The 13507-nt window shown below is 38.2% G+C and overlaps 1 long non-coding RNA gene across 1 annotated transcript; it reads left to right on the top strand.

Annotated features, from left to right (window-relative positions):
• The first annotated feature begins 1109 nt into the window (after nucleotides 1–1109).
• LOC116725844 (uncharacterized) lies at nucleotides 1110–13461 on the top strand. Its single transcript, XR_004340501.1, has 3 exons — nucleotides 1110–1393; nucleotides 7420–8673; nucleotides 13235–13461. It is a non-coding gene; the product is annotated as an uncharacterized LOC116725844 (long non-coding RNA).
• The last annotated feature ends 46 nt before the right edge of the window (nucleotides 13462–13507 follow it).

The raw sequence follows: 13507 nt of genomic DNA, 5'->3' as shown, positions 1-13507 counted from the left end.
AAAGGGAATATGTTAAATACCAATGAAGATATTAATCAGCACATCTTAATATTAACCATGTGTGAGAAATGATTGTATGCCTTTAATTGGTCATTTCAAGAACTGCTTGGATAAATGCCATTTCGGAATATTCTTTTTATGTAAGAGAAATACCTCACTTTACTTTCAGACTTACTTTTATATCCTATTCACATTGTTAAATGCTTCAGTCCTAAGAAAAAGAAATTTACAATAATTATACATTTCAGTTAGATTTCAGAGAGAAATTAGCATCTAGATGCTGCCAATTAAATTCACCGAATCATGTGAAAGTGCTACTTCTAAAAAAAAGCAGCTTTTGGCATTTCCTGCTCTGGTGCATGCAGATGTACTAACACAATGCCACTCATTATTGACTTTAGTGAAGCCATTACTGCTGTGCATCAGTGTAGTCTGGTCCATAAGGTTATCTTCAAACAATGATGAAGGCATTATTCTACAATGATAAACTTTATCAGTGTGTAAAATCTCTAACAACTTCATTCCAAACCACAATGCTAAAAAAACAACAAAAACAAAACAAACAAAAAAACTAAAGTTAATATTTTAAATGTATAGATAATTTATAGATAACCTAAGCTTTGTCATACAATTTTAATGGCTTGCCCCAAATCATAAGGTGTCTGAAATACCTGAAAGCACAACGACTGTAACATATTGATTAATGCAACAAAAAAAATATATCTTAATTGCAGTTTTTACTCTTGCACATTATTATATGTCGCCTCTGTATTTGTAATAACGTTTCTAAAAAAAAAGGAATACCAGAGCTAATACTAGCTGGAGGTCATGCATATCCAGTCAGTGTCCAGAGATTATTGATTCCACTTTATTATTCCACAGGTGCTGTTACACCTGAGGGGATAATAAGGGATATTTCTATTCCATTCTATTGGCTGACTGATCTATCACAGATGGTCTGGAGTTGTTAAAATGACTTCTGTTCAATAAATCTGTCCCCCCTCGGGGTTTTATATGTTATTGGCTCTCGTCACGTGCGGGGCTCCCCGCTAAGACTCGCGGCGGTGCATCCGTTGATTGGGCGCCTCTTCCTCTCTGTCTCCACCCAGCAGCGTCCCCTGCCGCCGCGCGCTGCCACACCTGCATTAAACGGGGGAAGTCCGTCGATGCGGTGAGCAGGCGAAGGAGAGAAGCTGAGTCTGCGGACGGAGAGCCAACGGAGGCAGCGAAGCGGGCACTACAGCCGCAAGGATCGGAACATCCTGGTCCAAAAGGCTGAAGGTGCTCAGCGAGATACAGCTGTGGGACTTTACGTAGCCCATGGCTGAATATTAAAAAAAGGACCTTCACGGCTCAGAAAGGAAGACATCAGACTGACAAACCAAGTGCGCAGGTAAGACTCGTTTAATAATCCAGCATCCCTAAAGAATGGAGCTGTGCTGTTGGGGTCTAACTTTTTTCCTTTCTAAATCAAACTTATTTAATTTGACTGGTTTAAACTTTGATGTAAGTTTTTTTTTTACTATCACATTAGAATGCTTTTTGAATGTTTTAATTTTGCGTGTAGGATTGATTAGTTACCTAATTATTTAGATAATAAACTTAGCCCTTTCGTCTTTAGTGCGTTTTGTGTATTATCTATCTTTCCTTTTCGTTTTTTTCTTTATTTTGGAAGGAAATTATTCATTTCAAATAGAATCTAGTTAGGGCTTATTGTATGATCTTTAAAGTGCTTCAGCGTGCTTAGCTGTGTAAAATAAAACCTCAGCAATAACCATTATGATGTGCCTTCTAATCATGCTTCACAAAACATTAATTTAACATTGTTACATAAAGTTTTTACTTTGTGGGTAATTTTCCTGACAGGAATAAATCTACACAATACAAACTTTTTAGCAATTTCAATAAAAATCTTTCTAATATTTTAGGAATCTGGATGGAGTTCCTCTAAAGCGATATACCTCTGCCTTCTTTTATAAACTGTGCTGTTCTGTTCCATCAAAACAAGGACGTAAAACATGATGTCAGTAATGAAACACACCCTAACCTTTGCACTGGCAAGGCCTGCAGTCTCAAAATGCTTACTGTAACTCTGAAATACACTGTATCTCATCAGTTCATAAGGCTACTGTCATATCAGTTTTGCTGCATTGTGGAAAATCCATAAAAACACACATAAAGGAAGTGTTGTTGAAGCTGTATTCAATATTGCAATTGGAACAGGTCGATACATGGTTGCACGGGCATGACCCCCAATGGGCTGCTATTATAGATCGGTCATAATGTTGATGGGAGATTAATCATGACAGGGCATATGAAATAGGCTTAACATGCATGCAGTCACCCTCAGTCTTCTGAAAACACTCCTCAGTGCTTCTAAGGTGACGTCTGATGCTTAAAACACAAGTCAGGCCGAAAACAACATGTGATAGACCTCGTTAAGAAACAGCCTGAAGTCAATAAGAAGAGCAGGATGAAAGAAGCGGAGAAAAAACAACAACAAAGTGAGTCAGTAAATGAGTGTGTGTTGAAGTTACGGGACCAAAATATGTGTATGTGTGTGTAAGAGATGGACATCACATACACTGTGGAAGTAAAGGGTAGATCATAATATGAGATATCCTCCAGGGATTTTTTGCACGTGCACACAGTCTAGCATGTAGGGTGTGGGCAACAGCAGTCGTATTGATTGTGCTCACTTCTGTCCCTGGGCACATTACAAGGCTACTAATAAACATAATCAGTTTCACACAACCCTGCAAAAGACTACAATGACTTATTTTTTTTAAAGATTTTCTCCTAAATTTGTTCCAACATCACTTAGGTAATACATTGTTAGCATTTTGTTACCCTTGAATACCCAGAAAATACGTATAGCATAACATTATTTGTTTGGATAAATAAAATAGCTGGCATAGTAATACTACATAGTAGTATTTTAGGCATAGTAAATTATTTCAAAATTGAAGCCTTATCAAGAAAGAACATAAACAACTCACAGTCTGCAATTTGTAAGTTACCCTGCCCCAGAGAAAAGCATGGCCACATGATGAGGATATCGCTATCATGTTTCATTCCAAGGATGGTGTGTTCAGTGTTTTCTTTTATATATATATATATGTTTTTATTTTTCACTATATACACCATACACTTTGTATTTAAACCACAAAGCTTAACTTTGGTCCCATCTGACAAGAGCCCTTTCTTCCATATGTTTGCACTGCCTCCTGTCTTACTTGTTTCCTTTTCTCAACAATTTTACAAGCTTACAACTTTTCAATAAACATGAGATTTATAAAGTGAATTAATAATAGTTCTGTTATCCACAGTTTCTCTCGCCTAGAATTTCACTATTGAGGTGGCAGTAATGATGGCAGAAAGTGATTTCTCTAAAAATAATTCCCATTTTCTCCCTTTTAAAAATCAAAACTATATGTTAATTAAAGAACATAGTCAGTTTAAATTATATCAGTCCAATTTTGACAGATTTGTATACTGCAGTTATCTTGCTTATATCAGCGTAAATTCATCCAGATGCCAGAAAAAGCTTAAAGTAATCTTTTTGGATTTTAGAACATAAAATGAAATAAGATAAAGTTTTCAAATTTCAGACTGTGCTGTTTTTGAAGAATATCTGTTAACAATAGAATAATGCAGTTAACAAAGGAGCTCCTGTAGAAGGCTGTATTACAGAGGTATATTAGAAGCCTCTGACTGAAGACACTCAGGTGTTGTATATCTTTGTCATGAACAGGCTCATCAGGGTGTTTTGTAATGTTCTCCATTTTATGAAGTAATCTCCAGAGGTTCTACAGCGGTCTCCTGAACAGAAGCAGGATTCTTTATCACCTCATTTACCCTTTTGAAGTCACTGCCTGTGATGCTCTTACACCAACAGATGATGGCAGAAGATTTCACAAGAGATGTATGGAAGATATGCAGCATCTTGCTCCAAACATTTCCACTAGAAATGTTTGGAACAAGATCTCTGCGCGCTTAAAGATCTAGAAATCCTTAAGCGCGCAGTGAATTTTAAAAAGCAATGCTAGGTGAAATTAGGAAAAAAACAGTCTTTCACCCATAATCAGCAGCAAAGTGGCAGAAGGAGACTTGCATGTTAATTGGTGAATTTATTGCTGGTCTAATATTCACAGCTGTGCATGGCCATAGGGAACAACTGGCTGGCCTGCATTTTTATCTTTTAGATTTTTCTTTTAAATTGAGAATAATTGAGACATCCATTGGGTCTATGTACCGCGAGTTATACACATCACTCTGTTTCTTTACTGACGGTTTAAAAAGAGTCTGTTGCGTAATTATATGTCAGTCACATCAACCTGCAGCTTCTTCAGTTCAAATATCAAAGACCAACCACTAAATCCAACTTTATGATTATCAGTTGTTTAAGTGTATTTATGGTTAGGGGGATAAAACTCCTGGTCATTTAGTTAATTTGCAAGTTTGTACTTTTATGGTTTTGATCATTTTGTTCCCAGAACTGTTCTGGATACCAAATGAGTTTTTGTACCAGCTGTGCACCAATCTGTACCAGCCTTAAAGATGCTCCATATCAACTTTGATTATCTATAATATAAAGTACTATTTAATAATCTGGTCACATGCTGGTGCTAGGAAATGGGGTTATGTGACCCATATGAATTATATCTGTCTGCAGGAAGTCATCCAAAGTTATTTTGGGTTGATCAGGGCTCCTAATCTCTCATATTTGATAAGAGTCAACTGATCCAAACAGGGATTAAAACCACAGTAAATGGACATTGGGTTTAATATCAAATATTCAGTAAATGATATACAAAAGATTAAATTCTTAACAAGATTAAACCTTTTTAATGATTTTTATGATCTTTTTTTGACACTAGTGTCATTTATTGAATAGTAAATAGAGTGGAGAGAGAGGAGGATAACATGCAGCAAACAGTCTGAGACCAGGAATCGAACTCAGGACAACGACGTCAAGAACTGTAGCCTCTGCACATGGTGCTCATGCTCTACCAACTTAATCACTCAATGCTCCTAATTATTTAACTCTTTAATGAATCACCATACCTAACTACCAAGACAAATACCGGTAAACTGATTATGCAATGATTAAGTACATAGGTACGCATTGACCCAGATACAGGTACAAAATGAAAGGCTGGAAATGTTAATGGATTCATCCACATTGGGTGTACTGTGAAAAGAACAAAAGCACAGTGTTGCTTTTAATTCTTAATAGGCACAATTTGCTGTCATGAGAGCTAAACGTAACGTTTTGCTTCTGCTATTTTGACAGGAAAATAAAAATGTACATTATGCACTTAACAGCCTCCTGTCTTTGTGCAAAGAAAAATGGGGGAGGATGGTTACCAGGGTATATCTACACATATTTCCTCCCTTTGCCTCAAAACATATTTGGCCAGTTTATTGTGAAGTGAGGATGAGCCTATGAGTGTCTGCCTCTGTGAAAACCTTGTGATTGACTGATCCTTGCTGTACTTTACCTTGTGCCTGATGGCAGCATCTTTGGCCTTGAAAACAATAATATATGTACACAGAATGTATGACATGACCTCCAACCAGAACTGTATTGAATCAGATAGTGTTGGGCTTTATCTTTATCAACAGAAACTGACAGTCTTCTTATGTTAAACTGATAAAAATTTATATAAGCAGTCTTACTTTTTTTTAAGACCTAGGCTTTTACTGGTGACATGCATTTCTGTAAGACCTTACTGAGGTGGAATAGATAATGTTGACACAGGAAAACAGTTGTTTATGTTAGCATATATTATTCCACAAGGGCATTTGAGTCAGACAATCTCTTACTTGGATCCAGATGAGGATCTGTGGCAGTGGCAGGCAATCTTACCTCCCCCATCTACTCACCTTGTCTGCAGCACCAAAACTCCAACAGGCAGCACAAACGAGAAACACAGAGTGGCCACTGAGAGGAGGTCTGGTGGTGAGGCAGAGGAGCATAGGAGCAAGTTGCCTAAAGCTGTAGCTTTATGCCAGATAAGTAGGTGTAGGAGGGAAAAAGATGGAGATAAATGTGTGTGTGTGTGCATGTGTGTGTGTGTGGGGGGGGATGTTTGCATGTGGTTAGTGTGTCAGTGGGGAAAAGTTCTGGGCTGTTCAGAGGTGGTTTTTAACCAAAAACTGATAAAATATCTTAGTCAGTAAATGTCTCAATTAATCTGGCTGGGACAGTTGTGTAAATGGGAAGTTTAAAATCTAATAAAACTTCACAAAAGTCTATAATCACACAGGTAGCCTCATTAAATTGTTTCCTGAAACATAAAATGCTGATGTTTTTTCTGAAATTCAGACAACTGTCTTTAAAGTGCAACTGAGGTTGATGGGCATACATATCTGGTGTTAAAAAAAACAAACATTTGAACTTATAGCGCAATATGATGAGTTAAAGTGTCACTCACCTATTAGAATCTGCATCCCTGAAGGATCTCAAATTTCACAGCATCCATCCTAAAAGTTAAGATATTTTTCCATAAAGGTTATTAAAGAAGTTTGACAAAATAACTGGGTTGGTGATGTCCCTCTATGGTGTTTTCTACCACTGTCATTTAAGTCTTTTACTGCCCAGATGTGTCTTTAGTTGGAGAGAGAGGAGTGAACCTTTAATAATGTTTCAAATCTGATTTGATAAAAACATTGTCTTTATGGCCAACTATTTAAATGTAGAAACATAGAATCTAGCTAGAGATATGACATTGCCAGCTGGCAGAATGAGAAATCTTAGTCTAAACAGGACAGGTGAAAAACAACATCCATTTGTACTTCAAAATAAGCCTTAAGCCTAGCTTCATCAGGATTTCATGGGTAACACATTTCCATGTTCATAGTGAAACCTTAAACCACTACAGGGACTGGAAGGCACTTCGCTAGACAGACCTGACTTTGTTCAAAAGTATTATATTTTAATAGCCATAGATCTCATGACAAAAAATCCTGTTACATCCCAAATACTCTACTATATATCTTGTATTATATATAATTATTGTCTTGCAAGTTTACAAAAATACTTTCAAAGTTTTAATGGCCAGTAGTTGTCAAACCTTTTAAGGGTTTTTCCAAGTTTTCTGCAGACTATGCTGAGTTGTCTCCCATGTTCAAACTTTTGTTGGTTCTTTATCAAAGTAGTAGTTTAAGGGCGTTCACACTTATGCAACCAGGTTTTTGAATTCCCAGATGAAGAACTCATGATAGATGTGACATTTAAGACAGAAAACTTTCTAAAATGATTTGTGTAACACTCAAATACAAAACCCTGTTTGTATCATGTGAGTGTGTACACTTTCTACTGCAGATAAGATGTTAGAGAGAACCTCGGAGACAGTTACAGAACAGAAGGTGCTGTTTTGGTAAAAAGTATTTCTGTCTTTCTGCCTCTCTTAGGTTTTCCTTTGTGATCCCTAACAGAGAGGACAGTGACACTGACTCGGCCATTGTCTCTGCACCGTTTCCGGATAGAGTGAGGCTCCCCGAGGTCCTTGCCTGTCCATTGTATCAGGAGAGAGAGAGAAAGAAAAAAAGAAAAATCCAGCTTGTCTACATAAAGACCTATTCAGCATCATTCCTCTTGGCTGACAGTAACAGAATCCACCAAGAAAAGCAGTGTCCTTAGCCCCGAGCAATTCCCTTCATCCTTAGCCCCTTCTTCTCAAACCGCTTTACACCTATTCCTCCCCCTCAGCCTCAATCCACTTCCCAGCCTTATCCCCTATTTGAAGTCCCACATGACAGCTCAAAAACATCCGTTACCCTACCAATCCACACGAGCCTGCTCTTCTCTCCCTCCAGCCCCTGTGGCGCTTGGCACCAGTGCCCATCACATAGACAGATGGAGCCAACCCTGACCCCTCTCTTCGCCCATGGGGACGCCAAGAGATTCAACGCCTGAGTAAAGGAGAGGGGCGGGGGTTGGAGTGAGAGTGAGCGTGAAGAAAAGGAACAGGAAGAGCAGAAGGAGAGCATCACACTGTCACCACGGCAACACATCACACAATCTCCTGTGGACTCCCCATCAGCTGTAGTCGATGCTCTCGGATAAAATCACTCGCAACGGGAAGTTCAGCACATGTTTTCCCATTGGCATGTTTTTACTTTGGGTGTTTGACAGAAAAATCTTCCACTAGCTTCTTTTTGTCTGGGCAAGGTGTCATTAAAATACTTGATGAGGAAACCAAAGATATAGGAGGAAAACCATTTTTCTATGACATACAGACTCTGAACACTAATTTCAGATAGAAGCGAGCACCAAATGGAAACAGACTGAGAGAACTGAGTTAATAATTTGTTTCACCTGAGGAAACCAGAAGAAACAAATCTTGTGGGACTTCACACACTGTGGGTGTGCTTTTCCTTCCTGTTACCTGTGACATTCATATATGCAATACATTAATTGCATGGGTATTAACTTTGCACAGGAGCATTATCAGGTTCATTTTCCTGATGCCAAACTTTTCCTGTTTGGATCCTGTTTTTTACATTTCTCTGCAGCTGATCAGGACTCAGATGAGCATACAATGCCAGGCAACCAATTTTAAGAGAGCCACGTTCCACAATAAATGAAGTGCTAATAGCCAGTGAAATGAATCCAGCTGGCCAACATAACAGAGAGGGGAATACCGGCATCCCAAAGCTTCCCAGGTAATTGGAGTGGAGTATACAGTGTTTTACTCTGAGGCACAGCTCCTCTCATGACCTAGTAGGCTGGAAACATAGAGGGGATGCAGAGAAAAGGAGACAGAATGATACTCTGTGGCCAGGGTTTACAGTTACAATGTCTTTTGAGAGTTGTCATCTTCACTCTCTGTGAATTAGCATAACAAAGACTGTTAGGACTATTAATGTCTATCTGACTTTTTTCACTTCAGTTTATACTGAAGCATCTGGAACACATTTACTATTCCTGTCAGCTAAGAGACAAACATTTTTAAAAATGGTATCTTTTAGCATCAGTCATTTAATCACAAGTTTTGAAGTGTGCAGTTTTCTACTGGTTTTTAATGGTACTTCAGAGAGTAAAAGACATTGATATGATCAGCAATTAGTGATAGTTTAAGTGCAGAATAATTTGAGTATAAGGCAACTGAGCATGGAGCCAAAGCTGCCAAAAGCGATGACATTACATTGAAAATACTGATGTTGAGCAAAAATGCTTAACACAAAATACTAAAGCCCACGTTTCTAAAGAGAAACATTTGAATGGCACTTTGTTGAGTGAAGGGAAGGAGGCCATTAGAAATCTTGTCTAAGAGTACTATCTTGAAGACCTAATAGTTATCCATAAGATAGATGTTGTAATTTCTTCTCCCATTCTGACTAGTATTCTTACTTTATCTTGACAATATATACTTACAGTTATCACTATCTGTCTTTGCTGTGACATCATTATTCCTGATGGGAGTTGTAGATTTTTTCTTCAAGCGTAAGCTCTCCTGATTCTGTGTAAGACACCATAATTGTTATTCAGCAACAAATGTCTAAGAACCAAAATCAGCAACGGTGTCCCTCAGGGATGTGTTCTCTCCCCACACACCTCCTTTCTTTACACAAATGGTCGCTTCTCATTGGAACGATCTGTGAAACTTGCAGACGTCACCGCTGCTACTGGTCTGATCCAGGACAGTGATGAGTCTGTATACAGACCGGAGGTGGATCGGCTTGTCCAGGGGGAGACACATTTCAAATAGACAGTTTTTTTTTTGGAAGGATGAGGAAAAGTCCAGTCTCTTCCCCCATTTACTTTCAATAATTTCACTTACTTTTCTGGTGTAGCAAAACCTTTAGAAAGTAGAAGAGCTCATTTCTACTTATTCAACACATTTCCATTGGGAAGCTAATTTTTTGCAAGGGAAATAGTTTAATTTAATTTTTAGAAGTATTGGTTGCACACATGCAATATGTGTGCTCATCCTCCACACATGGTTTAAATCCTAAGTCCAAACTATGATAGCATTTTCTCTTTAGTCATATCGTTTGAGTTGTTAGTTCATAGTTAGCATCACCAAAACAAATAAATAGCTGAAATGCTGTGGATTAAAAGAGACAAACAAATAACTATTAAGATGTGAAGTTCTCACTTTAAGCATTAAGGTATCTTTTAGCATCAGTCATTTTGTGAAATGCATTTAACAGAATTTACATTTATCTGTGTCATTATAGTCACAATGTTGGGTAAAATCTTTGCATTATAAGAAATGTCAAACAGATAAAGAAGTGTACCTCTAAGAATCTGGCCACATCCGTTTTATTATATTTGATGGTGATAAAACAATCATATACCTGTACGTCTGTGAAGATATTCTGTAAGACGTTGTTTGGCAAAATATAAAAATACACTTATCATACAGTTTGACATACATAGTCGGACTGCTTGTTAGTCTTTGTTTTACAGGTTATTTTGGTTCACAGGAGATTTCTTACTGCTTTCCTCACCATATTATAAGTTTTTATCAAATGTGTCAAACAGGAATGCCTATTACTCTTCTGGAACCTAGAATGAACTAAACAAAAAACCTCAACTCCTTGTAGCAATGCTCAAATGAGTCCAGCACAGACATGTTTGGTCCAATAGTTTGTTAATTTTTGCTTCCCTGTATCATCTTTCTGCTTCTTTAAAGTAGGCCAGTGAAGCAGTGAGTCAGTGCTTTCCTACTGATATTTATTACACCAATCTGACACAGCTGGTATAACAGAGTTTAGAGGTCACATAATGGATAAAAGTAGAAAAGCAGACAGAGGACAGCGGTTCTGCCTCTCTGTGTGTCTGTGGTGATGAGACTGTGGCCAACACAACACAAGTAAGATATAGTTGTGTCATTAAGTCTTCGATTTTATCTTATGATCTTTGTTGCATACCATTGCCTCTGGTTCAGTCATCCGGTGGCCTCTCTGCTTCATGTTTCTCGGGGCTGTTGAAGGAAATAAAAACAATATTTCATGAAACGGTGCAGCATAAATCAAGGAGGCTCAGTAAAAGTTAGCTGTAGTATAAAGGATGGTTCTTCTCAGCTCTTTACAGCTTGGGTGGCTCAACCTTTCAGACACTAAAAAAAACACGCACACATACAACTCAATTATGGTGCTATTTCGGTGGCCTTACCTGTCACTGACACTGAGCTGAAACCAGCTGGGATTAATTAGTGACTCACAAATACACTCACACACATGACTTGCACGCCAAATGTATCTTCATTTATGTCTTTCTTTGACAAACACAATGCAGTCACACCATAAAAGTGATAAAGCGACGCTACATTCATATTGTTACCTATCGCTATTCATTTACAACTGTTGGCAGCTATAAACACACACAAGGCATGCGTGTGTTTTTAGCCTAATTATTCATCAGACACAGGATGTGAAGAGCTTCCAGGACAGCTTGTTGCCAATAAACACCTCCCACCCCCCTGCTCTGCTGTAATTACCTCACTCTTCATTTCACACCTTGGTTATGCACCCTACATCTCCCCGTGTCAGGTTGCTATTGCTCTGCATCAGCGCAATGCAACACCTGTCCGATCTTGCATTTAGCATTTTGGGTGTTTTTTGTAAATAATTCTCCCCCCAAAAAGTCAGAAAAGAAACATGTTTGGTTCCAATATGGCTCCCAAAGATGGAGTGAGTAAAAAAACAAAAAAACTCCAGTCTTAAAACTGAATGCAAGATCATGTTTTGTTTACTCAGACTGTAATAGATTTTTGTTTGCCGGAGCGATATTTGTGTTTGTGAGATCAACAACAGGCGAGGACAAGCTGTAACTCCTGTCAGCTTACGTCGGCGCGCACAGACCCATGCTGCGCACTAGTGACTTTGATGGAAACAGAGCCACTGACAGGTTTTTAAAGGCAAGCTGTTGACTGCCATAACCTTGTGGCTGTTTAGTCTTCCAGTGTGTACTGTTTGTGTTAACATGATTTTGATAAGGGGCTTGGATAAGGTTACAAACAACGTCGCAGAGGCAGAATTTGCTGAGCATCAGGGAAATTAGAAGGAGAGAAGATGGAATTGAATGTATTGGAACATATATAAGGATGATAATCTAATCCCTCATAAGACATTGGAAATGCACATAAGATATTAGGACTCAGCTGATATTCTTGCATGAGTTTGTGTTTGGGAAAAAAAAAGTTTATATATTCGCTCCAGAATTTCATCTGTGTCTTTAAACACAAATTGTTTATTCCATAGGAAGCTGATCCTTCTTTTTACCGAGCCGCCGCCGTGGTGGCAGCTCATTACCATAGTGATAATGAGAAATAGAAAAGGTTGCTGGAGTCAGCACAAGTTTGTTTTTCCTTTTTTTTTTTACACAGTCTGAACAGGAAGTTTGAGTGTTCAGAAAACTGTGCAAGAATCCTGTCATAATGTTATGTGACAAACATGATGATCTACGTTTGTCCTAACACCTTGTACAGTGAGCAGGATGATGATATATAAATCTCCAATAATTACTAATAAAAATCCTTACCAAAGACTGGCATTCTGGGATCTATAGATGCAAACTCTATGTTGAATCCTTATTAGTATGCCATGAGAAAGCTTTTTCTGTCTAACAACCATAATCCCTCAATAAAACAAAAATCAAAGAATAAATATGAGATGAGCCTTATGTCCACTGTAATGTATGGTGGAAGATTTGTGATGGAGAATCTGGAGAAAACTTTTACTAATCTTTTACTCAGAGGTGCCAGTGTGTTGGGAGAACAACTGACCACATGTCAGATGTTACTCATGCAGTGTGCAAAATATTTAATTTAATTTAAATACTGTTGATCTGTTTCGTTTGTTTCATTTAAAAAATCCATAATTTTACAATCTGCAAAGGAATGAGGCTGAAAGTTTTTCCTTTGCTCAGCATAAAAAGATAAAGATTCTATATCATGTGCCGACCAGACACTTTTACTAACTGTTGTTTTTTCAGTGGAGCTTTAATACTTCAAAATTGAACCTGATTTAAGATTTTGTGCATATTTAGGCATTTTAGTAAAGTGCCTCTCTGCATGGGCTTGGTGGGGAAGAAAGATGGAGGAGCACTGGATCTATTTCTGTGCAGTGATTTATTGTCTGGTTAGGAACAGAATAAATGTACCCAGTCAGTCATTGCAGCGTTCTTGCCACAGATCTCAGAATCAGTGGCAGAGAGGGCACCCATGAGAAAATAAACCCCACACACTACTGAATATATGTCTGTCTTATCTTCCAGGTGACTGCTGCCGCCGTGGAGGGACAAGCTAAAAATTCTGCTGCTGCTGCCCGGATTCTTTGCTTTGAATATTGATGCAGTAAAGGACAATTTGTATCCACTGGCTGTGGGCTATAAAGATTTTCATTCACACAGAGGCAAGCAACCCAAGATGACTTTCTGGGAACTTTTTGTACACACCGGTGCTGATAAGATCTAAATACACTGGGCTTAGAGGAGGCTTACAAATCCTGTAGAGTTTTAGATTTCCACAGTTAGAATCATGAGTATTTT

This window comes from Xiphophorus hellerii, chromosome 9 (genome assembly GCF_003331165.1).
Source record: "Xiphophorus hellerii strain 12219 chromosome 9, Xiphophorus_hellerii-4.1, whole genome shotgun sequence".
Taxonomy (NCBI): Eukaryota; Metazoa; Chordata; class Actinopteri; order Cyprinodontiformes; family Poeciliidae; genus Xiphophorus; species Xiphophorus hellerii.
Note: the sequence above shows the minus strand (reverse complement) of the source record. Positions and strands in the feature narration are given on the sequence as shown.